General features: G+C 42.6%; 1 protein-coding gene across 5 annotated transcripts in view; it reads left to right on the top strand.

The window, feature by feature from the left end:
- Positions 1-27,205, top strand: part of NCOA3 (nuclear receptor coactivator 3) — a 145,630-nt gene that overhangs the window by 6,707 nt on the left and 111,718 nt on the right. For 4 of the 5 annotated variants that reach the window (XM_019539571.1, XM_019539572.1, XM_019539569.1 and 1 more), the window contains exon 2: positions 12,090-12,172. The gene's annotated coding sequence lies outside the window, so the exon portion shown is untranslated. Of the gene's footprint in view, positions 1-7,005; positions 7,054-12,089; positions 12,173-27,205 lie in introns of those variants that run through there. The other variant, XM_019539570.1, reaches the window with a different exon arrangement.

Here is a 27,205-nt window from a genome sequence, read left to right as displayed (position 1 = left end):
AAAAAAAAAAAAAAAAAAAAAGCCCACAATCACCAGCTGCTGCCAGGTGGGGGAAGGGGGGAGGCAATCCCCACTGCCCCACGCTGCATGGGGGGGCTCTGCCATGAGCCCCCTGACCCCCATCTGCTCTCCCAGCCCCTTCCCCATGGCTGCCTGCCCATCCCAGCTCCTGGCTCTCTTAAAAAGAAAGATAAGAAACCCTGCATTCACTGGCTGCTGCAGCAGCCTTGGGGCTTCAGGGGGCTCGTGGAATTGCCCCCAGAAGCCCCGCAGTGCTGGGCAGTGGGGATTGTCCTCCGCTGGACAGGAGCTGGTGAGTTTGGTTTTTTGTTGTTGTTTTTTTTTTTTAAGGGCCAGGAGCTCAGGCAGGCAGGGCAGCCATAGGGGTGCAGGCTGGGAGAGTGGGTGGGTGTTGTGGGGGGCTTGTGGCAGAGCTGCCCACGCACCATGGAACAGTAGTGATCGCCATGTGCATGGCAGCAGCTGGTGAGTATAGGCCCTTTTTTCCCAAAGAGCCAGAGCTGGGCTGGGTAGGGGTCTGTGTGATTTGGCAGTACCCGAAGCTCCAAATTTGGATTCGGCCAAATCAATTTGGGGACAGTGATTCAGTTTGGTGATTTGGATTCAGCTGATTCAGGGGACAGTGATTCAAAGCGAATACTAGCTGCTTTGCTCAGGCCTCTGACCACAGTGTTAAGTATTAGCATTTTCACCAATGTGGCATACCTTATGAAGTTAACTTTTTTTAGGAGCTGGGTTTTGTTCTGTAGCCACAGAAGGTAGAATGCTCTCCAAGTATGAGACTTGTGGCACGGAGATGTATATAGGAGATCAGTCAAAAATAGCAGTGTCTGCAGCATCTACTGGAGTCCTGTAGGTTTTTATCATGTGGTATCCCATAAAGTCTGTTGCACTTCATGCTGACTAAAGTGTAAATTAAATTTAATGCTCTCGGTATCTCATGCAAGATGAAGATTCAGTTTTTATGCTGTTCTAGTCTGAAACCGAGGGAGATTATCAAAGTAGAGTACCATTGCATATTTCTGAAATCTTTGCAGTCAATTTTCTGTCTAAAGAATATACCTCACGGAGTTGGATGTGGTGTTGTGTGTCAGCTGTATAAATTAATTCTTTTTTCTGGAGAAATGTGTATGGAGAAAAAGTTGTTGTTCAGGCAGTTCTGGTGGAAGCATTAACCTCTGTCAGGTTAATTTTATTATCTTTTCTAATATAGGAGCAGTTTTTCTAATGAGTAGGAGAATTTCAGATTTAACTGTGTGCATGGATGTATGCTCACCGTCTACCAGAATGGGTCAGCAATTTTTTGGAGTGGAGGGCCACTGTAATGAAGCTCATCTCTGTGCAGGGGCCTCAGCCACTACTCGCTGCCACCACAACTTCTGTTTCTACAGTCCTCCTTGGGGCCCTGGTCTCCCCCCTCCTCCCCCGAGCTCCACAGGCCAGATCCACGCATGTGCCATAGGTTGCTGTTCCTGTACTAGGAGCACTGGTACTGCTATAGCTAAAATCTATTTGGAGATAACATATGGAAGACGATATTAAGTATATTCATGGTAGATCCTGTAGCTAGGATCACCTTTCCAGGATATTCCTGGAACTTTACAGGAGTTGCTATAGAGGAAAGGAAGTTTCAGGAGGGCATTCAAAGACTTCTCATTTATTGGCCCAAGTAAGCCCTGCAGCCTTTCTTCAGAAACGTTCTACCTCAGCTAAATGTCCAGTAGAACAACTAAATTACTTTTACATATGTGCTATTCTTATCTTCCTATGTCTTTTGAAAATCTCTTTATTTTGTGATTGTCTGAGTTACACACCCTTGATTTTTTTTTTTTTTTTTTTTTTTTTTTTTTTAAGGAAGTACCACTGCATTGGTTGAACCTGTTTGTGTTGGAAGAATTTTTGCAGTAATTTGAAGCTGGAAACCTGAGGGTTTTTTAATCCTTTTCTATTTTTCTTCTTTTTTTTAAGAGAAAGCAAAAATTCATTGTGATCATCATAAGTAAGCGAATTCTTACAGATTTGGAGTAAAATATATTTTGTCATCTATCTGGACTTGCTGTTCAGCACTACTCAGTGTTTGAGTATGTTGCTGTCTTTTAAGAAGGGGCTTAAACTCGTGTATATTGATGGAGGAAAGTGATGTCTATGGAAATCATAAAATAGTGTGTAATTTGTGGAGAGTGCCAACTAAGCTTGCTAAAATGTTTCAGAATATCTGGAAAATATACAGTAATGCCAATCCCAGCCATCTAAACATTGCAAAGTTTTCGAACTTCTAGCTTTTGTCTTGGTTTGGAACCTTTAGGGATCAAGCTCATTTGAGAATTAGAACTATCTTTTTCTAATGAGAGGTGAGACTTTTTCCAGTAATGAGCTTTGCTTAATAAGACCACTAAGTATTGTGATAGTCCAATACCTTGGCTTTCTGGTGAGACTTTTTCCTAATCCCAGTTTACCATAGGGTGGTCAGTTTCTTCAAGAAGTTCATCATTGTAACGGGCTTTCTCTTTTTTCATCCCTTGCCTCTAATTCAGATAGTGGTTAGTTAACACCAGACCTTGTGATTGTATACTGTAAAACCACTCCTCCTTCTGAGGAACTTTCCTATGAAGTAGGGAGAACCTGAGAGGGAATTTCAAAGAAGTTTGAGCACTGTTCTGAAAGTTCACCAGCATGAAGAATAATGGCTGAACAGTGGGCAGGAAGCCTGCAGCTGTATTGTGGTATTGTTTCTCTATTTTACTTATCTGAGACCAGCAGCACAAAAGTGGAGAGGCAGTGCGGAGGTGGTGTGAAGCCCTGTGTCCATTGATATCATGTCCTTATGTTCTAATACTAACTAGAACACAAAAAAAAATTATGTATGAGAATAGGATTGTCTGTTCTTTTTGTGCACTGAGAAATGAGTAACTTCAAAGATAACTGGCATCCCACACAAACCTTGTTAGTGAACTTTGCAGGGCCATCCTTTTAATTCTGTTTGAAAGTTTCATTGTTTGAAATAGAATGTGCTGCATCGTGTCTGTCAAAACACAATCTTCCCTTTCAAAGTAAGCAGGCCTTCTGAATTTCTTAAATATGTGCATGTGTCAGTTTCTTTTGTGAATGTAACACAAACTTTATATGCTTAGAACTGTAGATGTTAAAGGGAAAAATAATCCCAAGTAGTAAAGAATTACTTGTCAACCAGCAGTTTAAATCTAGAGAGGTCTCTGATTACTGCATGGATATAATGCTCTATTGTTAAATCCCATTGGCCAAATATTGAATGAGCTAAGCTGTTTACACACAGATAATGGCGTGAAGTCAAGTGCAGCTTCCAATGCTGATTCAGCATGAAAAGCTTGGTGACAAGATGGCTTGTGAACTAACTTGCTGGAAGTACATCAATCAACTTTTTTGTTTAACTATTGTTTAACTAGTCCTGGCAGTTTCAGAAATCTCTCTAAACACTCAACATATTGAGCTGACAAGGAGTTGAGGAAAATGGTCTTTTTGTAAGCCTCTTATTAATGGCAATCACTCACGCTTCTTTAGCAATTATAGAAATTGTGCGTATTTTTCGGTAATACATATATGAATACTAAGTTGAGAATACAAGCACTGCAAAGTTAAAGTGCTGCTGTACAGCTTTTTAAAAATATGCATATTTTGTGTACTTTCTGTACAGTTACCTTATTTTAGGTAGCAAAATAGATATTTGTAATGCATCAGTGTTTGTAAACTTGCACAAAAATTAATAATGAACTAGTAATGCGAACACTGAAAAGTAATTTTTGCAGCAGAAGGTACAGTTAGGCAATGAACAAATGGAACCTTCTGCTCACTTAATCATTTAGTTAGGAAAAACATTAAAGTAGGTGATATAAATACCTCATCTTTCACTATATTGTGTATATCCTATAATTTTATTCTGATTTCTTTTAAAAAAATAAAAAAATAAAAAAAGATGTACTTTTTACTTGTAGCACAATAATCTGGCTTGGAAAAACAGTGTAGCATTCACCACACAGCAAGGATAGAATCACTTTGTAGCTTTCATGTGTTTTGGCAAATGTAATTCCATGAATTTGAAATTTTGTATTCTGGTGGGAACTTCTGCCTTGCTTGTCTTAGCCTATGTGAGAAGGTGAGTCACTAACTACAGGTGCATTTTTTTTGATGAACTTTATTTTGAAGGACATTCAAAACCCTGCATTTGCTTGTGGGCCAGGAAAACCAATGTTTGATACTTCAGTTTTTTTCCTAGTTCTCTTTTTAATTCTCTAGCAAATCCAAATAAATTATTATTTCCCAGTCCTAGTGATTAACTAATGGTGTGTGTAATCTTTGAATTTTTAAAGTTATCTTAAGTAGAATGTGTTTTTAAAATATAGTAGAAGAAACAATTTTGAACAATCCTCTTTCATTTTTTTAATGAACTGATTTGAAGAGAACTATTAAGAAAGAAAATAAAATATGAAAAAGAACAAATGATTCAAGATGTCATACAACCTAGTGGACTTATGGCACCTCACATGTGAATTACACATCTTTTAGTGATATATAAAGAGCCTTTTTGTTTGTAAATCAGATACCCGTTTATCTATTTTTGTATGCTTTATTTAAAAAAACCTGGCTTTTTAATTAAAACTTGTAATCTGGAACTATTTGGGGGGTTTTTTTGGGTTTTTTTTTTTTGTGTTCCCTCTTTTTAGAACATCAATCAAAATCCTTTCTATTTATTATTTTTGTTTGGGCTAATATCCAATTTCTTTGATCAGCCTTGTTTTACACATAGGGTATACCTCTGAAAATAAGGAAAGTACTAAAATGTTTGTCCTTTTCGTTAAATATTAACCAGATGCCTTCTCTTTAGCCCAGACTGTTTGCCATTACCCTTAATTATTATATTGAACAGTTTGCAGAAACATTGACAAAGAGAGCTTCCATAGGCTCTATATTGTGCATAGATTTTGAATGGAAGACATTGATACTCCTTAAAATCATATGATCCCTAGCTGGCTTTCAAAAGATTCTTTTCATAATCATAGACTAAATGCCTATGTTCTTCCTCCTTTGTATTTTTGCTGTTTATTTCAAAATGGCTGCACAGCCCTTCTGATACTCTGATCTGGTTGTCTATATTTGTATTGATCTTGAAAATTTATTATTGCATTTTATGGTTTGTTTTTTTTTTAGTTTGATGGCATCTGGGATTTAAACTTAGTTGGGCTTTGCTATTGAAAAAGCTTCTATAGAACTCTAAAGCAGTAGAAATTTCTGAGCTTCACTTAAAATAGATTTAAATCCTAGTCTAATAACTGCTTTGCAGGAAGAGAGAAATATGAAAAGGAACCGCAGACATTTTGGATGTCAGCCTGTGAAATTTTCCACTATGTCCTTTAATAACATGCAGGCATGCTTATACTGCTGGTATTTCAGTTAGCAGTTCCACTCTGAGTGAAAGATCAAGCAACTCGGTGATGGAGACAACTGGCCAGAGTTGGTTTTTTTGCAGGCGGGAGAACAGGACATGAATATGTTTCTAGGAAACAATAATTTAGTATCCAGCAATTCTAGAAAGATCAAATATATAAACTAAATATAAAATCATAAAATATCAACTCAATAGACCTAGCAGAATGTAAAACTGCTATATATGGAGTGACTAATTTTGTATGTTGCCTTTTGGAATTTAAATAATTGGGTTGATACTATATGTAAATAAGGACCTACCTAAATTGTGGTTTTCATGGATTTTGAGGAAACTGTGAAAAGCAGCATTGCCCATAGTCGACAGGAAGTGCAGAATTGGCCGTAGTTTCCCGTGGAATCAACCAAAAAAAAAGTGCTAGTGACACAGACTGACTGAAGGCACCCTCTGCCAATTAGCAGTAAGGGACAGGACTGCTGGGGTCCCTGTGCTAATCAGCAGTGAGGGTTGGGCTGCTGGAAAATGCCTGTGAAATCGGCTCTGTGCACCTCAAGCAGGCCTTGAAAAACCCTTTGTCTTGCCACGACTTAGGTCCATAAATATTTTAAAAAAAAAAAACTTCTTTGACAGAAGACCTAGAAGTTTGATTATCAGTGCTCTAATCACATTAGTGATTACAGTGGGAATAAAAAGATTCCACGTACTAGCTCTTCTGTAGATGGTGATCTGATGTAATGTTTTAAAACTAATATTAATGATCAGTTGACTAGGATATCATCGGGAATCTGGTTTGTTTGTTTTTTTTGTTTTTCTGCAGAAACGTACACATTTTTTCCTTTCAAAAAATGTGGGTAGTGGTGAGTTTACCCTTGCAGGCTGGCAGAGTTCCAGTCTGCAAGAGCAGGGTGATCAGATGGGGGATGCCACATGCATGTGCATGCACACATATGCCTATGGCAGCCAGGCAACATGAGAGCAACTCCTGCAGCTCCCTACAGGTAAGTTGGTGGAAGGGGGGGTGGAATAGAAGCCCCCGTATGCAGGGAGGGAGTTGAGCAGGGCTGGGGCTGGGGATGCTGCCAAGCTAGGGCTGCGCATGGGGCCTGGGGTCCAGGGCCAGGGTAGAAATGTGCAGCCGCAGGGCTCAGGTGGGGAGCTGTGGGCAGCTTGTCTGGGGGACAGCAGGGAGCTTGGCTCCCCACTGCTGTGTACATTCCCAAGGGACATGGGGGGGCACATGTCCCACAGATTTGTGTGTGGGGGTGGATGTGGGCTGGCTGGTGTGGGCTTGGGGCACTCTGCCATACTGCCCCCCCCCCCAGGGCCTCTGTCGCCTAAGAGGTGGGACCCAGTGCAGCAGGGCAGAGTGGGACAGGGAGGCTAGGAGCTGCTGCTGGGAGCCCTGCACCACCATAGGGAGGCACCCCCTGTTGGCCCAGCAGCACGGGGGGGGGGGGCAGCAGCACAGAGGGGTGCGTGTGTGTGAACGAGTGGCGTTTCATTTTAATTGTGGAAAAAGGTAGATTTTGGGGGGTTTATCAATGAGTTTGCAATTTTTTTTAAACAGGAAACCAGGATCCCTGGTTATCATAACTAGAGATACTTAAGTGATGGAGGTAAATCTGAAGATTTCAAGTTCATTGCTATTTGGGTTTCCCCTTTTGACTTTGCAAGCTCTTTAAATAGTCTAAAGGGCTCAGTATTTGGTATGCGCTTTCTTCATTAAGAGTATGCCTTGCTCCTTCATTTATTGATCCTGTACCCTTTTGGATTCTGTTCTGTACCAGGCTCCTGTACCTTACCAGGCTCAGGAATCTATTTACTGATTTAAAAATCTTCCTTTGCTAGGTTGCTTAGGTGGGAGTTAAGTTAGCATTACTGTAGAGCTGAAACTTTCATTTAAAATGCTTCTATGTGTGTTCTAGTGGACTGCTATCTTCCTCAGTCTACGGACTAATAGCTTCAGTAGTTTTCTTACTGCTCTCCTGCTTCTCATGGGGAATATAGGAGATACTGTAATTGGCAGGCTATATTCCTTCTGGTAATGCTTGGTGAGTGGAGAGAAAGCTAATTGACGTGTAATCAGGTACTGAAATTTGAAAGGCAAAGACCATATCAGGGTAAAAGAGCATGGAACAATATCTACACAGTTGGGTTGTGGCATTTTCATGAAATCCTTGTTTCCAAAGTAGGGGAGGGTAAAGAAGATTCAGATGCTATGTGAAAGGCCAAGCCAAGCCAAGTCTGATCTTAGAAGAATTCTTGCACCCTTTTTTTGGCACCTGGGATTGTAGGGTGGAAAAAGGAGCTTAGAGCAACTACCAGTAACAGTGGCCATGTCTGCACATGTGCTTTACTACAGAGTAGACTCATTAGCTGCAGAGTAAAGCACCGCTGTCTATGTGTGAAACAGTATTAGGCTGCAATAAACTAATTTATGCTGGCATAACATAGAACAGTCAAGGACAGTACTATCTTACCCTGGGGTGACTTACTACGATTAAATGCATGTGTAGATGCTGACTGCAAATATAAATTGTGCCCTGTCAGCCCAGCCGGTCACGGGCCAGACTTCTTCCTGCCACCTAGCCACATGGCCCCTCACTTTGAATGCCTGCATTCCCCAGCCAGCTTTCTCCACTGCCTGACACTGCTGCCTGGGGTTGACCCCTTCTCCTGCACGCCCTGTCAGCCTGGGCCTGTTTGGCCTTGGCTCAAATCGCTGCTGTCCTGGGTGCTCACGTAGATGCTGTGCATGGAAGTAGTTTGTTCTGGGTCAAACAGCTCCAGGGCTTATTGCTTTGCATTAATTGCATGCGTTGGTGCACCCAGAAAGTTGGTTATGAGCTCCATATGCTGAAAAAAAATAGTTTTACTAACCAGTCATTTATCTGTTTAAATACCAAGTTGTCTTTCTGTAATTCAAGTATTAAGAAAATATTGTGTTCTTGGTGTACTGGTGATGAATTTACAATTTCTATAGCAATACTACCAAGCAGAGTAACGCACCCAACAATGATAACAAATCAGGTAGGAAATATCACAGTAGGTAGAATAAGCCTGAAGCCCTCTTGAAGCTGTCAAATAGATGCCTTTTGCCAAGTGTTGCAAAGGACAGCAAATCCAATGAGGAGTGAGACCTCTTACAGTCCAGCATTTCATAGCAAGGAGGAGAATAAAGTTGTGGGAATAGAGATGGGGGACAATGGGGAGAGAAGTCATTGGCAAGCAGGTTTCAAGCTGTTAAGAATTCTGTAGGTGAAAAATTTAACTCCAAACAGTGACCAAAGATGAGGTGCAGATTTTGGAGCCCTGGTATCCTGTGCTGATGACAAGGAGAACTCCTTGATGAATGGTTAGCTGCCTTCTGCACTAGTCTGATCTTTGAGTACACTTAAAATGTAGAGTCCCATTAAGAGGTTTAACCTTGATGTGAGGGTGATATGGCTATAAAGAATAGGGCTGTAACCTTTTCATGAGACTTAACCAGGAAGAAAAATGTTCTGGTTCTCCACTCTCTTCCTGTATTCCATAATAGTGTCTACACAGAGTTGGTGTGGAATAGCTGGCTGTACTTTTAAAATCTCTTCCTAGTGCATCTGAAATGTCTTCCCTGTTTTAGAGAAGATCAAATGCCAATATGAGCACTGGTCTTCATCCAATATCGTGGGGGAATTTAGTAATGACTTCTGTCCTGTGCTCAAACCAACACGATCTAAGAAATCTTGCCATATAAGATCTTATGCAGTTCAGAGAACTAATGTACTGAAACATGTATCCAGGATCCGTCTAGTCCAGGGTCCTGTCTAGTGATGGCCATTGTCAGATACTTCAGAGAATGGTTTGAACTTTCATTCCCAGATGACTTGTGTTTTAGGGCCTAAACTAAAAACTAAGATCTGTCACTCAAACAACTTCATTAGAATTCTGGATAATTTTTATCCCACTAACTGTATAATTTCCCTTTGAATACTAAATCTTTGGTCTCGAGCTTCACGTGGCAGTGAGGTTCACAGTTCAGTTTCCTGTATATTTTTTTTTTTTTTTTTTTATGGGCCAAGAAGGAAAGTATTTAATTTTATTTTTCTAATTTCAGTTAATGTCAGCAGCTTCTTGTTAGGGAATAGAGATTATTTGCTTTTTCTATACTATTCATCATTATTATTATTATTATTATTATTATTATTTTCTTTTTTTTTTTTTTACATATTCTTATGAGGTATGTCACATCCTAGTAGTCTCTTTCTGAAATGGAGGGACTGTTTCATCTGAGTGTTTTTACTGTGCCTTTGATCACTCATTGCCCTTGTCTGAACCTTATCTTAATTCTGCAGAATTGTATTTTAAGATGAAGTGACCAGTACAATGAATAAATAGTATTCCAGTTGAAACATGCTATTAACTTTTATGTAAAGGCATTCTAATATATATATTTTTTTTTTACATTCATTATCCTGTTTCTTAGGTAACCAAACATCTTTCTTCTTCTGATCACAGCTGCACTTTAAGTGGGGGTTTTCAATGCACTGCCTGCAAGAAGGAAGACAATTTATGCTTTGGCTTTCATGTATCCACAATGTAAAATTGCTTGTAGCATAAAGCTTATTAATCAGTGTTAGCCGGATACTTCCAGTGTTGGTACTGTTGTCTGCCTTCCTGTGGGTTATTTACAGATGAGGATGTCTGCAAGATCTGGGTTAGGAATGAGAATGTAACGGCTGCTTCCTGGATGATGGATTACAAGACACTTATTCGTTTACCAAGTCATCAAGGTTGTGCGGTTCTGATAAAATGCACTAAGAGGCGAAAAGGTTCTGGAAACTTTCTGACTTCCATTAACCTTAAAGACTGGTCTTTTGTTCCAGCGGCAAAACACTGGAGGCAGTCGTCAGTCCCTATTGTGAGGCTAGAAACTGTAAGAGTTATACAAATCCTAGTTTGCATCAGTTAGGTTTGTAACCAGTTGTGGTGCATCAGTGATGGCCAGAAAATGCTGCTCTTCTCAGCATGAGGGTCAAGCTTGACTTTGTAGCACAAATGTGTTGCAGCCAGGGTTTGGGGTGCGGGCTGCAGCCTGGCTGGACCAGGTCCAGGCAGGACCACCTCCATGGCTGAGAGGGCAGGACCTGGTATGGGAGGGAGTGCTGCATGGCCATGGCTGCCAAGGTGAGGCACCGGCAGCAGCTTGGAGTTGTGCCCCCTGCTGCTGCTGGATGGACAGAAGGCACCTCACCGTGGCAGCACTCCACTCCAGGTCCTGACCACTGGGCCATGTAGGCAGCTTCTGCTTGGAGCTGGTCCAGCCAAGCTGCAGCCCTGTGCCCCACTGTGGGCACAGAAAATGCAGGGGTGGAGGGAGCATATGCCTCCCATGCATCTGTGCCTACACCCTGCTTCACATACCCACCCTCTTTTCTACACGCTGGGGGACTAGGGCCTAGGGTGGGGGCAGTGTGTCAGGAGTGAGGGGCACCAGCTGAACAGGGGGGAGGGACTGTGCGTCAGGAGTGAGTGGCATTGCAGGAGCAGGACATATCAGGGCTGCTCAGCATCGCAAAGCGTCAGGGGGGGACAGTTGCAGCTGGACCTGTGTCCTGGTGAGCTGGGGGCAGCGGAGGGGGGGGCTCTAATTTTCCATGGAAAAAAAAACCCCAACAGTCAAATGTCAGAATATATAGGTATTAGAATTTATTTTAATACAATGATTGAGGCATGGGTGGGCTTCCAAATTGCTTGAAAATAGTAAATGGATCAATAAAACATTGTGTCCAGCTGATGCATGCACATACTTCATTTTAATTGCAGAAAAACACAGAGTTTGGAATATTTTTTTTTATCGGAGAATTTTGGTTTTCTGTTTTTGTTTTGTGTTTTTTGCGAGAGAAGCAGGATCCCTGGTAACAAGTAACCGAGTAGCAACAGCAGCTAGAGAGCCAAGCCTATTCATAGTTCTGTTCCCTGTGGCTCATGCAGACTTTACTTTTGCTTTTGCCTGGTTGAGGCTTAAATGGCAAAAACTGGATTCCATTATATTGAAACTGCTGTTACCATATATTACAGTAGCTGGCTTTTTGACAAAAATGGTGTGTTGTAGTAAGAAAATACAGTACTAAAAGTGGAAGCTTCTAGGCCTGTCGTTTGAACTCTTTTTGAGGTATGCAAGACCTGCATATAGCTTTGTATGAATACTTTGGGATCTCTCAACAGCTATTCTAAGGTATTTTTAATCTTAATCTTTTTTTTTTTCTCTTTTCCTGAAACAAGGTAATATAAATTCTAAACTATTTAACTGAAGCATGCAGTGTCTTACATGTATTAACTATTGATTTGAACTAACTCTTGTACGACCCTTAGTTCAGGGTTACCTATCATTACTATGATGATACACAACAGGTTAAGACTGCTTTTGGTGCAGGTGTTTAAACACTGGTGTGTGTTTTGTTTTTGTTTTTTTTCCACCAAGTCTGCACAAAACCCAGTAAACTTCTTACTAAACTTTTATAGGTGCTCTTATTACTTAAAAATGAAACTTCATAGCAGCCTTTTTTTAATTTAGCTCTGGTGGGCCTTTAGCATGTTGAAATGTAATCTTTAAATCAAGACTCTTGGCTGTCTTAGACTAAAACTTGTCCTCTTGTATGTCTCTTTTCAGTACTCATGAAATATTTTTGAAGAGACAGATTTTTACAAAGTTACTGCTAGACTGTTTAACACAGGAGAACATCAAAACACCAGGTAAAGTCTTGACTCTGAAACAAATTCATGTATTCACTGTAATTTTGTTGTTAGTGACTTTTTTTTTAAATGCTTGCAAACTTCAAAATAGCTTCTTGAGTGACTTTATTTTTACTTATTTTTGTTTTGGAGTGGTGTATAATTGAGCCCTGGAAACATTACGTAACAGTTTGCAAAATTTAGATGAGGGAAGACCCCTGAATGAGTTCTAACATAACGTTAGAGTTGTTGGAGCAATAAAACTGAAACTGGAATGAATCTGTAAATAGGCTAATGAATGAAGCTTGCCCCTGTGGATGGCAGGTGGGCTAATAAGGAATGAAAGTGACCTTTGGTTAAGTGGCTATAACTTAAACCAGGAGATGGCAATTATTTCAGGCACAGGGCTGCTTACTGAGTTGGCAAACCACCGAGGGCCGCATGACGTGTAGCCAGGGGCAGATGAGTATCAATTTTCTAAAAAAATTTTTAGGGGCCCTGTGGGCAGGATAGAATGGCCAGGTGGGCTGCATTTTGCCTACCCCTGACTTAAACCCAGTGGAGCCTCCTAAAAGGTACTTTCTTTATCTAAAATACAGGCAGTCAGAAGCCCGAGGTTGAATTGATTCAGTCTTTTCAGGTTAGTCTAAGTTGCATAGATTGAGCTGATAGGCAAGTGAACAGGCTTCTACTTTTCATTCTGGAAATGCAGTTGCATGTCTGCAGTGGCTCAGGCCAAAAGCTGGGGGTGATAGAACACGCCTCCCTGCTCAGCTGAAATAGACAGGTTGGGACAAAGATAGCCCATTCACCCTGTGAGGAGGTGTTTGCAGGGCAGGTGCATAGTGTCAAAGACAGAGATTCAATAAACCTAAATCAGTTAAGTTTGACACTACATCCATCTAGGCTTCTCTTAAACTGGTTTAGGCCATTTTGAAAGCAAAATGCATTGAACTTCTGTTCTGTTATAGATTTGAACTGGTTTCTGATCACTTATACCAGTTTATGTAACTTGTCTCTAGCCTCTCATAGCTTTACTCCCTTTTCATAGTTGCTGTGTGCACATGCACGTCTCATTGCTCCATTCTATACTTTCTTTCTACAAGGCCACAGTATATAGCACCGAATAAGATGATGGACATGATATGTTCTTTCTGACTTCTTTTGTCTCTCTTTAGGTCGCATCTAAATGCACAATTTATTCTCCCTTTTTTAATTAAAGCGTATAGGTACTTTTGCTTTCGACAGAACTTGGACCTGTTTTAAATTGGAAGAATGACGTCCATGCACTCTTTTGCACAACAATAAATCGGTCTTGAAATAATTCCTTAATTAAACCAGTCCAACTTTGTTTTATATTGGCTTCTGTAGTCACTACAACAGTCAAGTGTTTTCTCTATTAGCTTACGATTTTGTCTATAAGTAAATGTGTGGGCAAACAAATGTGTTGAACTAAAACACTTAAGCTCAAAGTCTTAACCTGGTCTGGTGCTGTAATGGGGAAATCATTTGGTTTAATGTTTCCTAAGTTTAAGGCAATGCTTACCAGTTTGGGTTGCAGGATCTGTTAAATTACCTGGCTGTGTCTGCTATGCTGGGGAGAGAGTCTGTGGTTTATTTTCATTTGTTAGCTGTGAAAACTACACATTTACACACATTTCTCGCTAAAATTCTAGTGAAAGGCCTCGAGTCTTCACTTGTCGAACTGTCTCCATTCTTTCAGTAGAAACAAGGCTCAAGGAGCCCGCATTAGATTCTAATCCGAGTTAATGTTTGAGTTAATTCTTATTAACTGAGACACTTCTGTATGCTTGTCTGGACAATCCAAAGTTCAGGACAAATTTGTTGACTCCCAGAGTGCTTGTTTTAAGGTAAATACTCCAAACACTTGTAGTTCAAACAAGTACATATAAATATGTTTAAACTCTAATCTGCTTAGTGCGCATGTGCTTTTTTTTCATAATCTTGGGCTTGCTGAGAGCTTTCATATGAAGACATCACTACATTTTTTAAGACTTTTTAGAACAGCTGTTCCCAACCTTGGGTCACGACCCAAATGAGGGTCACGGAGGCAATGCCAGCAGTGCTGCGCACAAAGGACGAGATCCACTGTGTGGCAGGAGTTCCCCTGCCCCCAGGCTGCTGTACTGCTCCGCTCCCAGCAATAGGTCATGGCAAAAAAAGGTTGGGAACCACTGTTTTAGAATAATTGAGAAGCTGATAATATATTTCTGGTCCTAAGAAACTGAAAGGCTTACCTTGGTTTAAGTTGAGGCATTCCACTCCTTTTTCCTTTTCATAAGCACATTGGGTATCAAGCTTAGCACTTAGGTTGTAGTCTAGATTCCTCTCTCTTCTTTTCTGTCCTGTCTTAAGTCAGAAAATATTTGTAACTTTTATTCTTAAAGAATGGCTTTCTTGTATAGTAATGCAAGTTTTCTGCAATGTAAAAAATATATGTGGTTTTAAATGATCAGTAGGTGGTGATCTACGATTTTTTTGGATAGCATTTACTTTAAGACTTTAACTGCTAACACCATTTGCAAGAACTTTCACCTGTTTGACCACCTGTAAATAAACATGTAAATGATTCTGCATATGTGGCTTCTGGTTTTGAGACGCCTTCCTTCAAAATCTCAGATTTCTTCTGATTTGATTTTTGTAGATTATAATTTTTCTATCTGGCTTTTTATGTAAAATTAGTTGATAAACATTAATGAAAAAAGGATTCCCAGAATTTGCTACAGAATTTTAGTGATCTGTACTACACTGTTTAAAAACACATTATAGTGAGTAATAGAACAGCTTTATTGTTATTTTTCCCCTTCAGGTTTCAAGAATGACAACCTTCATGGGGTACCTGTAATCTATTAAATTAATCTATTGGTTTTCAATTTGTCTCTGTACTATCCATTCCCCATCTCCATACCCTCTGCTTTCTTAGAGTACAAATTGCTTTAAAGCTAAGCGTTACCAAAATAAATTGGCATGGGGCAGTATTGAAAAGCTAAGCCTGGATAGTTTAATGGTTGGCATTAGTCTGCACTGACTAATGAAATGAGGAAATAGTGGACAATCATAGATCAATAGGATGTGCTGCTATCCCTGTTAGAAATGTCCTTCTAAATTACATGAAAAATGTTGATAGATAAAAATATTTACTTGCATAATTCCTTTCCCTACAAGTACCTGCCTCAGAGGACCTGGTCTGCAGAGTTCGGGACAGAAATTACACAAACTGGTATAAGTGATTGGAAACTGTTTAAAATCTGTAACATGATACACAGACTGCTTTCAAAATGGCCAAAACTGCTTTAAGATGAAGCTGGATGGACATTATATCAGACTTAACTGATTTTAAGTTAGTTTAGTTTCTTGAACTTCTATCCCAGATCACCTCTGGATTCAAGTTGGCTCACAGTCCCCCAGTATCCCAGGATGCTTTGCACTTCCCTGCAAACCCTGCCCCCCCTTTGCAGGATGGGTGGGCTACCCTTGGCCCAAACTGTCTGCTCCAGCCAAGCAGGGAGGCGTGCTCCAGTGCCCTGTAGCTTCTGGCCTGGGGCACTGTAGGCATGTGGCTGCATTTCTGGAATCAAAAGTGAATGTCTGTTCACCTGCTTATCAGTTCACTCTACATAGCTTATTCAGTCTTTGCAGGTTAGTCTCAATTCAGCCTCAGGCTTTTTGACTGTCTGTACTTAGCCAGAACAAGTAAGTGCAGCACATGTGCTTTTTTTCATAACCTTGGGCTTGTTGAGTGCTTTAATACAAAGAGATCACTAAATTTAAGACTTTTTTATTTTTTTAGAACCGCAGTTCCCAACCTTGGGTGATAACCCAGATGAAGGTCACGGGGGCAAGCAGCACTGCACACAAAGGATGAGGTGTGCCAGGAGCTCCCCTGCCCTCGGCCTACTGCATCACTCTACTCCCAGGGCTATCAGATGTGAGCTGGATGCAGCCTTCAAGCCACCAAAGGAGTTAATATGTGGCCTTGGGCTCTCAGGTGGTTACTGCCTCCTGTCATTGCTTTAGCATCAACAGCAGCCAGTCTCTCCAGGCTCCCCCTTCTTCCAGCTGCCGCTCTCTGCCTTTGCCCCAAGGGGGTGGGGCAGTGCAACAGCATGGGCAGCTCATGGGTGCCCAGCATTGCAATGGGGGTGTTGCCCACATGGTGCAGTGGGCAGGGGGTGAGCATCTGTGTGGTCTCCCCTGACATAGCCTGGACAGCATGTAGGCCCCCAGGGCTTAAAAGTTCGGTAGCCCTGCTCTGGTGAATGGCTCTTATTTTTAAGACTACTGTAGAAGTTGGAAACTATATGAGATGAGAGACTGCAGAAAAGAGTGGTTGTTTTTGTTAAATAAAGAATTTGGATGCTGCCCTGGAGAACTAGAGTTTTGTATGTAGGAACTCCATGGGCAGACAGTGAACTGGCCAAGCAACTTTGGTCAACTGTAGATGTAGCTTATTGCAAGTTCTTCATGTTCTGGCTAGCCAAAATGAGATGTATGATGTGCAAAAATCTGGGGCATTCCTTAAATTAATAGGTAATCTGGGTAATCTTCTTGGAATATTGAAGTGCAAGCAAGAAAGAAGAGCAAAAAAAATTAAAAGACTTAGTATTTCCGGTTCAGCATCCAAACAGAAACCTGACTGTCTCTGGACCTCACCTGTAAAATGGAGAATACAATGCCTTTTGAGACTGGATGATATTAAGATAAATTCATTTGTTTGAAACAATACTTCAAGTTCTGAAAAAACAGTTTATATTTAGCCTTGTTTAGTGTCCTATTAAATACGGTAAAGTAACATTTTGAATGGATAAGGAAAGATTTTCTGAGAGTAGGAGAGAGGGACATGGTATATAACTGTGTAGGTTCATAAGCAGGTTGCTATTAAATCTTAATTCTTAAACTATGTGAAGCTAATCTGAATGTTCTGTTTTACTGAATTTAACCTAACTTTAAAGCAAGCTAGGAGAAAAAGTCCATTTTATGGAATCAGGATGACCTTCTCGTGGAGTTTTTTAATGGGTTCAGACTGGCTGATGTGCACGACAGAATTCTCTCATTTGGGCTAATGGAGTAAATCGTAGGCAGTAGTAGGAGTGATTTAAGGTAAGGGATCACAAAATGGATGAAGCTGTCCCCTACACATGTTGAATTTTGCAGTTATTTGACCAGAAGAAGGTGGGGATTGGGACGTCACTCCTGCATTTGGTTCAAGGATCTGGAGGGTAGTACGATTGTTTGTGTGTGTGTGTGTGTCCACTTTTTCTCTCTACCTCTATTCCACTGTCCTATTGCCTCACCATTTTTTTTTATTCTTAACTGAGATGCTTCTTCCTCTTTACTACCTGGGTACTAGCAGAGGAAGTATAAAGTACAGAGACTGTCCCTTGTGAGCTCATGGCCCTGATTCCTAGTACAACAGCAATTCAAAGCAGTAATTTCAAGGACAGTCCTGCTGGGCCCCTACAACTGTGGGGTAGAACATATACTCCTTTATGACAGAACTGCCAAGCATCTTCTCCACATAGGAGCTATATAGGGCTGGAGCTTGCTCAGCATGGCTGGAGTACAGTAAAAGCTGTTTTAACTGGCATTTAAGTAACCAGAACACTCTAACCGGAATGGACATGGGGGGCCAAGCTTGCACATGGCGGGGAAAGCTTGGGATTTTTTTGGTTTTGGACTAATACAGGCATTGTCAACCAGGGGTACGTGTACCCCTACGGATACTTGCAACAGCCCCACGGGGTACGTGCGGCGGCACAGGGAGGTGGCACATGGCGGTGTGGAGTGGTGAATGTTGGCAACTGCATGTGAGCTCCCTGTCCCCCATTGCCGCTATTCACCACTCTGTGCTGTCGCTACGTGCCACTTTCCCTGTGCTTCATGTCCAGCTGGCCATGCTGTCCGCAACCCCTCCCCCACAACCTTCCGGTCTAGAAAGGGGTACAGTCTGGAAGTGGTACCCACCAGAAGAGTATACACCCCTTAAAGGTTGAAAAACCCTGGACTAATATCTTGCATAGTTTGTACTACATATAAATAAGTACAGAAGTGGTGTTCTAAAGTGTGTTTGAGTATTTGTGCTAAAACTTGCAGCAGTTCTCAGAAAAGTACATGAATTCTGGATGAACTAAGTCTATGGGTACCTGTCATAATTTGCCTATATGCAAGTTACTACAGGTTAATTTATTTGGCCCCTCTCTTCCACTTGCTCAGGCAGAGCAGGGTCTGATGGTAAGGAGGGCTGCGGGGGGAAGAATTTGGGGAAGGGGTGGACAGAAGGCAAGGTGGCCACCTGACTCCTGATTTTTCTTTTTTTTTCTCTCCTCCCATCTCCTGGTACTTATAGTGGGAGGGGGATAAATTCAGTGCAAGCCTCCAATAATTAAATTCTGTAGCTGGAAAACTATAATGAATGTATAAATTTTTCCATATATAGAATCTAATTATTGTGGAGGTAATCTTGTATTCAAGAAAATACAGTAATGGGTAGTGGTGAACAGTCTCTTTGCAGTAGACAAGGTATATAGCAATACTTGTGTTTTTTCTAACCTGGCCTACTTGCCAGTGATTAGAAGGTCTGGTAGCTGTTCCTGGCAAACTTGGAGGCTAAGTCAAATGCTGTTAAACTGTTCATAGATGGGGTGACCATAATCATTTTAGGGAAATCCAGGACAGGGATGTGTTGGCACATGCATGCACAACCTCATGGCTCTCTGGAGTGGGGTGGGGTGGGAGAGTGCAGAGGCCCATGGCCAGTCTTCACCCCCTGCATGCAGAGACTGGAGTTGGCTGGCAGCAGCCCCTCTGCAGTACCTCCCAGGCTCCAACAACCTCTTGCACAGCCACACGATGCCTCTGCTGGCAGCTGGTGGGGCAGAGCCCTGAGCCACCCCTCCCAAGCATGGGTCTGCAGCTGGTGGGAAGGGTGGAGGAACCTCTGCTCCCCTAAGGGCAGAGATCTGAGGTCATCTCTGTTCCCCTGGGAAACCTGTTCTTACCTGGGCTGCTCCCTGGTCCTGACTCGGCTGGGCTGCAAGCTGGAAGTCGCTTGTCCAGTAGTCAGCCAGGAGCTGGGCATGTGTGGGCAGGTTCATGCTAATCCAGGACTTCTGCTTCACTTTTCTTCAGGAAGCCCAGCCATGGGTGGCTCCCTGGTCCTGACTCCACTGGGCTGTAACCAGAGTCACTTGCTCAGGAGCCAGGCTTGTGTGGGCAGGTTCCTGCCAATCCGGGACTTCTGCTTCCATTTTCTTTGAGACCACCTATAAAATCCAGGATGTACGGATGTTATCCTATTCTTGGAGAAAGCATTTTGATTTTAATTTTGTAATAATACAGCGATGTCACTTTGCATTTGCTGATGGAAATCAATAGTGTCTGTACTGTTCATAGCTTGCTTTATCCAGCTAGGACCTGTGGGGCAACTTTTAAGGTGTATAAGCTTAGGGCACTTGTATGTAGAGGGGTGGTGGGTACACGGGGATGAGCCTGAGTCTACACTTATCTACTTGCATCTCTTCAAAAGAAGCAGAAAACTCCTTCCAACACCCTAGGGTGTCTAAGCACCTTGGTTAAGAATCACTGGTCTAGAGAATACAACCCATATTTGAAGGGAAGCACGCAAATAGACCTGAGTATGATCTAAAGATCTGAACTGATGCCTTTTGTTTCTTTTGTTTCTTTCCTTTTTAAGTAACATAGTGGTATCTTTTTGTACATTTTACTGTAGAGTCACGAGGGAGGAGTTTGCAGTTTCAGCAACATATTGGGCCTCCTTTAAATCCTGTTGTTCGCTGGCTGGCTGGTCTTCGTTTGACACTCCAGTTTCAGTAACTGTCCCAAACTCAGAATAGATGCAGTAAAGCTAGTAAGCGTAATCCTTAATGAGCCCCTACTTCATCCATGTAGAACTCCAATCTCCTTTCCTCTGATCACATTTTCTGGTGTCACTGACATTACTAATCTGTACCAACATACAGGCACCAGGTTAGGAACAGATAGCTGCATGTAGTAGGTAGCTATTTCAGGGCTTTAGCCCTTGACATTATAAAGGGAACAGGTGATAGCTTGTCTGAGTTTAAATAATTTGCTACTGCAGGATGGACATAGACAAACAAAGCCTGAACCTGTATAACTGGTCAAGTATTGACTGCAATGTGTCTTTTTTTTTTTTTAAAATTCGGGAGTAATTATCTACTCCATTGAAAGAAGTTACTGTGGTTGAGTTACTTGCACCATCTACCACCTTTTTTCTGTTGGGGCCTAGTTAACTTCTATATTGGTCCCATGTCTTGTTGGGGTTAGAAACTGTGATTGGAAATTGCTCAGGATTTCTACATGACTATAAATTACTAATGGTTAGATGAACTTTGTGGCTGGAATAAACTAGAGCAGGGGTCATCAACATTTTTGGGCAGTGCCATAAACACCTGCAACCTCAACTTGTAAGATGCTGTTGTGCCAGGGATGGACAGCGGGGCAGTCGTGAGGGGGCCCAATCCTTGTTCTGGCAGCGCAGCCCCAACTCCTTCTGCACCATCTGTCCCAAGGTGTGTGCGCCAAGCAAAATGCCTTGATGTGCCACACACTTGCACCTGTGCCGAGGATTGCCTACCCCGATGTCCTTTGGTACAAGGTTTTTACAATACCTTATTACTTTTACTAGAGCTCTAGTGTCATTTAAAATCTCGGTGGATAGACTGGCAAATTGTTAATGACTAAGTTTAGTGGCAGTTTGGTAAATAAGGAATGAAACCTGTTTCATGAGTTTATTGTAGGCTAAAAACAGATGGGTAAGTTTTCATCCAGGTTAATGGGAATTACTGAAATATTATTACTTCAGTCCTGCTGCTAAAATTAAAAACATTATAGTAGTTATCTGAAGAGCACGAAAATAAATGACTGTTATGTATTAAGTCTTTTTTCCCTTTAGATTGGAGAAAGCTGCTGCTGCAAGTGCAGTTTATTTTTAAACTTATTGAATCTCAGCTTCTGAAATGGAAGACTGCTATAGTGATATCTGCTCTTCTGCATTAAGCTTTATTAAAAAAAAAATCTACTGAATATATTAAGGCAAACATGGCTCAGTCTCACCCAACACTGTATGTGTGTACAAAGGATTTGTGGTAAAGTATACTGGGTTTTTTTTTTCTTACTGAGCCTAGAAAAATCTGTCAAGCTATACAGGGTCTTTTTTTTTATTTGTTCTGTTTTTCTTACTTTGTGCATCAAGTGATTTGGTACAGTGCTCGATGTTGATGCAGTTATACCTGTATAGCCTCTTCTGAGGCAGTAAGGCTGTACAAGTCTAACCAAGAAAACTGTCATATAGAAAGAATCTGTTATTAGCAACGTGAAATGGAGCACAGGTACACATTAAGGCCACATCCACACAAGCAGGGGCGTGCATTTACAGCTGCACAAATAGTACTACTTGATGCTGCAGTGCATGCCCCTACTCTGTGCTTTGCAGTGTGGCAATGGCTGCTGCTCCCCTGTCTCAAGGTACACTGTACCCCAGCCAGCCAGGGAGCCTGGTGTCTGGGGTACAGGATGGCTCAGCATGGGGGCTCTGCAGCATGTGGAGATGGGGAAGCAGGTAGCCCTGGGTTGCCTGCTCTCCCATCACCATGTTTGTCCTGGTGCATGCCACTATTTTAAGCTGCTTTTTTCTTCTGGTTTTTTGGTACTACAAAATCCTGGTTGCGAATTTTGTCCTGGCACTGCAGATGAGTAGTACTATGCATAGTTTAACGTGCAGTGTGTAGTTTGTGGTGCTGCAAAGAGGTTTGTAGTGCCATAAATTGCACATGCATGTACGTCTGGATCTGGCCTAAGATGCCAGCGGTAGTTGAGGGTTACTGGATGGAAAAGTCTCAAACTTGTGTGTGTGTATGTGACTAATATTAGAAGAAGCATCACAACAGTGTCTCTGCCTGAAGACTCGAACAGTACATTTATCGAAAAGTCTAGTATTCATATATCTTACAGGCCATATTAAGTGATGTTTAGCTGCTCTTCTGTTTTGAGTAGTTTTTGTAATTTTTGCTAATAGTTTGAAAAAAAAAAAAATGGTAACCTACATGCCACTGTAAGGTCCAGTGTTCGTAGTTCTTGGTCTGGGAAACTGTTGGGTGAAATTGAGGAAAATAACAAACAACTATGACAAAGCAGGAAAACTATTATGGCTCTAGATTCAAAATAAGGTCAGGATGTTTCCTGGATTTTTTTTTTTCCTTCTGAGAAGGTTGGGCAGAAATGCTCTTTTTTTTTTTTTCCTTCTTTCTCAAAAACCTATTAATCAGAAACCTACGTACAGATTTCTCAGAAGCCTCCTTACAGATTCAGTCTTTGCTTATTGTCTAATAGCACTGGTTTAAGATTGGCGGTCTCCACAATACTTTTGACACGTGATGTCCCTGTAGCATGAGACAAATTAGTGATATGATTTCCTTGCGGTGGGCACCTCAGTTACGTCTACCCAACACCAGCGCTGGCAGAAGTGGTTACAAAATACAGGCAAAGGTTTGAGAAGTAAGGAGTGGGTACTTAAAAGTATTGCTTTGTTCCCCAAAACCTTTGCTTTTTAGTCTCTGGTAGACAATAGATTTAATAAAACACTTAAATGTTACTGAAGCATAAATGCAGCATAGGTTGAGCTACTGCATATCTGTTTGTATCTAACAACGTAATGCACTGGGCTGGTACTGCTTTAGCTGAGGATGTGCCACTTTTGTGGTAATGTTGCTATGGCAACTACCTTCCAAGAGCTGCCTCAAGGTCACTGTCAACATCAGTCATGGCCTTCAGTGCTTGGTTTATAAGCTAATATCGCCACCCAATAAAATATAGTAAATGGTTACTTTTCAGATTTATTCCACGTACTCCTGTTAGATTAAACACAGTAATAGTATAGATAAAACAAATATCAAAGCAGTAGTTAGTGTGGCCAAAAGCAACTTTAAACACTTAGTGCATCTTTTGCATCTTCTAACTTCTGCCACGCATGAACACACCAACTTGAGGACTTTGTATTAAAGAGCTATGCAAAAAAATATAATCAGACACCTACTTTAAAACACAAGCAAACAATGTTGTTTGCTGTATCTAGATTGTGTAAGATGCAGATCTAGAAGCACTTGCGCAGGATTTTAGGGGGGATTTCTAGAGATCATTCATTTAGACTTAAGCACCTAATTGCTTTGGACCTGTGTGTTCAAGGCCTCTGCTACACAGTGCAAGTAGATCCAATGTGTGATCTACACAATTGTGCTTCCTACCACGGTACATGTGCAAGGCAGGAGACGCAATTGTGGGATTGAATGTTTTTGCAATGAAGGGTTTGATCTTGTAGGTGCTACTCCCAAGCATAGCTGACAGTACAAGGTTCTGTAGCTAGAATCTCTTCCATTCAAACCACATGCTAGAGGAGATGGTGGTTCCCATCTCCTATACAGTTGTTTAGTGCTGGAGTGAGCAATTATTTGGCCTGGAGGGCCACTTAGAGAGTTTTGGTGAGCTGTTGCAGGCTTGATCAACACCTCCCCAGCCTGTGACAGCTCACCAAAACTCCCTAAATGGTAGATTACTAGGCTGGTATAGGGGTGGCAAATGGGCAGGGTCTCCATCGAGTCTGGCCCTCACAGGCAGGGTGTGCTCAGCCAGGTGGATGGGATGGGGCCACAGGTGGGCAGGAGATGGAGAAGTGATTTCTGAGAGTAGGATGGGTGGGGTGGTGTCAGCGCTGTGGCCAGGATCACGGGATGGTTACAGCATATGGCTGGGGCCCGTGGCAGAGCCATAGTCCACTACTTGCATGGTTCCACACTGTCACCACCACATGGTCCTGGTCTTGGCCTTAGCCACCTGTTCTTCTCTCCGATTCCCATCTGCTCATGGCCCCATCCCATCCATCTGGCCAAACATGGCCTGCCTCCATGTGTCCCAGACTGGTCTCCTTGGGGACTCCACCTGACCACCTGCTATGTCCAGGGCTCCTGGTGGTGGGTGTGGGGTGGATGGGCCAGAATGGTTCTGGCGGTGACAAGAGTGGAGATTGGCAGTGACAGCTAGAAGGAGCTGCTGCTGTGGGGGCTTCCAGGAAGTAAGTCTGACTGCTATATTCCTCCAACCCATCTGCCTGCTTGGGGCCAGCAGGACTGGTAGCATATGCCATGACCTGGGCTGCCTACTGCACCTGTGCTGGGTAGGCATGAGGGACCTGTTGTGGGCTACGCAAAATCCCTTGGTGGGTTACATCTTACCTGTGGACTATATTTTCCCACCTTTGGTTTAGTGGCTAGAACATTTCCCTTGAAGTGATTCAGATCCTTGTGGGTCTGCTCTTCCATACATCCAAATCATTAAAACTCACTGAATGAAATAAGGTGCTAATAAGAAGTTGTAAATAACTGTGGTCTATTTAAATTTAGAAATGAAAGCAGAAGTTGTAACAAATTTAAAACTTGAAGAAAGCATTTTGGTGATTCATCAAGATCTAACTAGATGCAATTAAATACTCAAGCTTGTATACTTTTGTCAAATACAGAGTACACTTGAGCATACCAATCTACAGTATGCTTTATCTCCTGAAGTTCTAGACAAAAAGGACTTCCTAAGAAACTCTGCAACTACGCTTGTAACAAAAGAGCTGACCTTTTTTCTTTCATCTGTAGAATGTAACACACTTGACTCTAGCCTTGGTGGCCTGCCTCTCTCTTTCTTTAAAAAAAAAAAAAAAAAAAAAAAAAAGAGACAGAATAGTTATAATAATCTGAAACTTTCTCCATCCTGTCAAGGACCACAGACTGTTGTGACTCCATTGAATCACTGATTCCGAAATTGGGAATAAATAGGTAGAGCCCTTTCCCCCCCAGCACCATCTGGGGTGACAAGGAACAATGGTAATAAGCTGATGGAGAATAGGTTTAGGTTAGAGATCAGAAGGCAATATTTTACAGTTAGGGTGGCCAAAATCTGGAACCAACTTCCCAGGGAAGTGGTCCTCGCCCCTACCTTGGGCAAATTCAAGAGGAGGTTGGCTGACCACCTGTCTGGGGTCTTGTGAACCCAGCATTCATTCCTGCCTGTGGCAGGGGGTCAGGCTAGATGATCTGGTCAGGTCCCTCCTAGCCCTAGCTACTATGAAACTATGGTGGCTTTAGATAACTTGGAGTCCTATTTGGCTTGACTCCTAGCAGTGTCCCTGGACCACCTGGGATATAGCTGGGTGTCATGGGTTCCTTCCTGGCCCCTTGCCTCCACCCACTTTTTGCTTGCATGCAGGAAGTGTCTTAATTTGGTATCTCATTGTTTTCGGGGATTTAAACTTGGGTTTTCTTGTTTGTTTGGGTGGTTTTTGGTTACCTTTGGAGCCCCCCACATTCTGAATTTGGGATGAAGTGACAAACAAAACAGTTCAGCTGATGCTGAGGTGGTGGTAGGAGAACTTCCCTTGATCCAGGCAGGTACTACATGGAGGTGGGGAGATGGGCTTAGATCTCAGAATTACAAGTCGGATTCCCATATGGAGAAGAGGACTCAGAAGTCTTAGAGTGGGGGCTGACAATTTCTGGACGTGCAGGTCAGAGTAATGGTGCTCACTTTGTGATGGGTGTTCTGACCTGCCTGCCACCATGAGCATATATCTATGCTGCCAAATCACCAGGGAACCCCCACACTGCTGAATTACTACCCATATCTGGACTTCATTGGATGAATAAAATTGCTCCATGGGCTCTAGGTTGCCCACACATGTCCTAGAGGAACAGATGCTAGCATTCGAGGTGCTAGCTCACAGCGAGGAGCAAAGATGGGAGTTCAGGGATACACAGAGGCTCCTCTGCCTCCATGTTTGAAAAGGTGAGAAGGCAAGAACCTGACAGGTCTTCTGATCTCTTCATTTATCCTGCTGCACTTCCTTGACCAAAACCCCCAACTGTGTTTTGTCTCATTACTTGCAATACTTCTTCCTCCCCTCCCCACACACACTTTTCTGTCCCACAATTCATCCTTCCTTCCTAGTGAACATTCATGTGTGCAGCTCATTTTGTTTTCACAAAACAGTTTGGGCATGTCCACACAGGGATACACGTGCCTCTTGCCCCACCTCAAACCCCTTTGGGGCGGGGCAAGAGGCACATGCAGGAAAGAAAAAACGTTACCTGCACTGCAAACTTGCAGCGTGGGGAGAAAATTAGATCCCTGGATTAAAAAAAATCAAAGTTTAAAAAAGTGCAGCAGGGCATGGTTCTGGACCATGCCCTCAGGCAGCCGGAGGCTGGGTCCTCCATGGAGATGCTCTGGCTGCCAGAGCATCTCTGTGGTTGGCCACTCGCCCTGGTGCTGAGACATGCGGCTGGTCAGGCCCATGTTCCAGCACCAGGGCTCCTGTGCTGGTGAGTAAGGGGTTGGGGAGCTGATGGAGGGGACCATGGTGGGGGACCCCGATGGCCCCTCCCCCTGCCCTAGCCAGCCTCATTCTCCTGCCCCCCGCATTCCATAGCTTTAAAACAAAAAAAAAAACCAAAAAAAAAAACCCACCTGCACTTACTGGGTGGCTGACTGGGGCCCTGCCTGCACAGTGCGGGGAAGGCTGACGGGCCTGCTGCCCCTCTGCTGTCCTATAGTGCCTGGGGGGCTCTGCCAGGAGGCCCTGGAGCCCCCCCCCCCTTGCTTCTCAGGTAAGCAGAGGCTTTTTTCCCCCCTCTTTTATTTTGGGTTTTGTGATTGTGCCTGGGGTTGTGGAGTTAGCCATGGGGGCCTAGGAGTGCAAGTTGTGGGGAAGCCATTGAGGGGGCTGCAGCAACTGGTAAGGGACAGGGCTGGGGGGACAGCGGTTAGGGGGGGAATGTGGGCCTTGCAAGGGCCCCTGCAGGGGCTATTTGGCCCCCTTGTGTGGGGGCTGAATGCCCTGTTGGAGGCTGTACCCCTTATGTGAGGGCCATCTCCTTGTGGGAGTGCAGCAAAACATATATTCATGAATTCATGAAACCTGTATTTAGAGTTCACTTTATTATGATAAGAGACTTGCTT

Source organism: Crocodylus porosus, unplaced genomic scaffold (assembly GCF_001723895.1).
Source record: "Crocodylus porosus isolate Cpor-Errol unplaced genomic scaffold, CroPor_comp1, whole genome shotgun sequence".
In the NCBI taxonomy this organism is placed as follows: Eukaryota; Metazoa; Chordata; order Crocodylia; family Crocodylidae; genus Crocodylus; species Crocodylus porosus.
The sequence above is the reverse complement of the archived record's forward strand: the minus strand, read 5'-3'. Positions and strand labels throughout refer to the sequence as shown.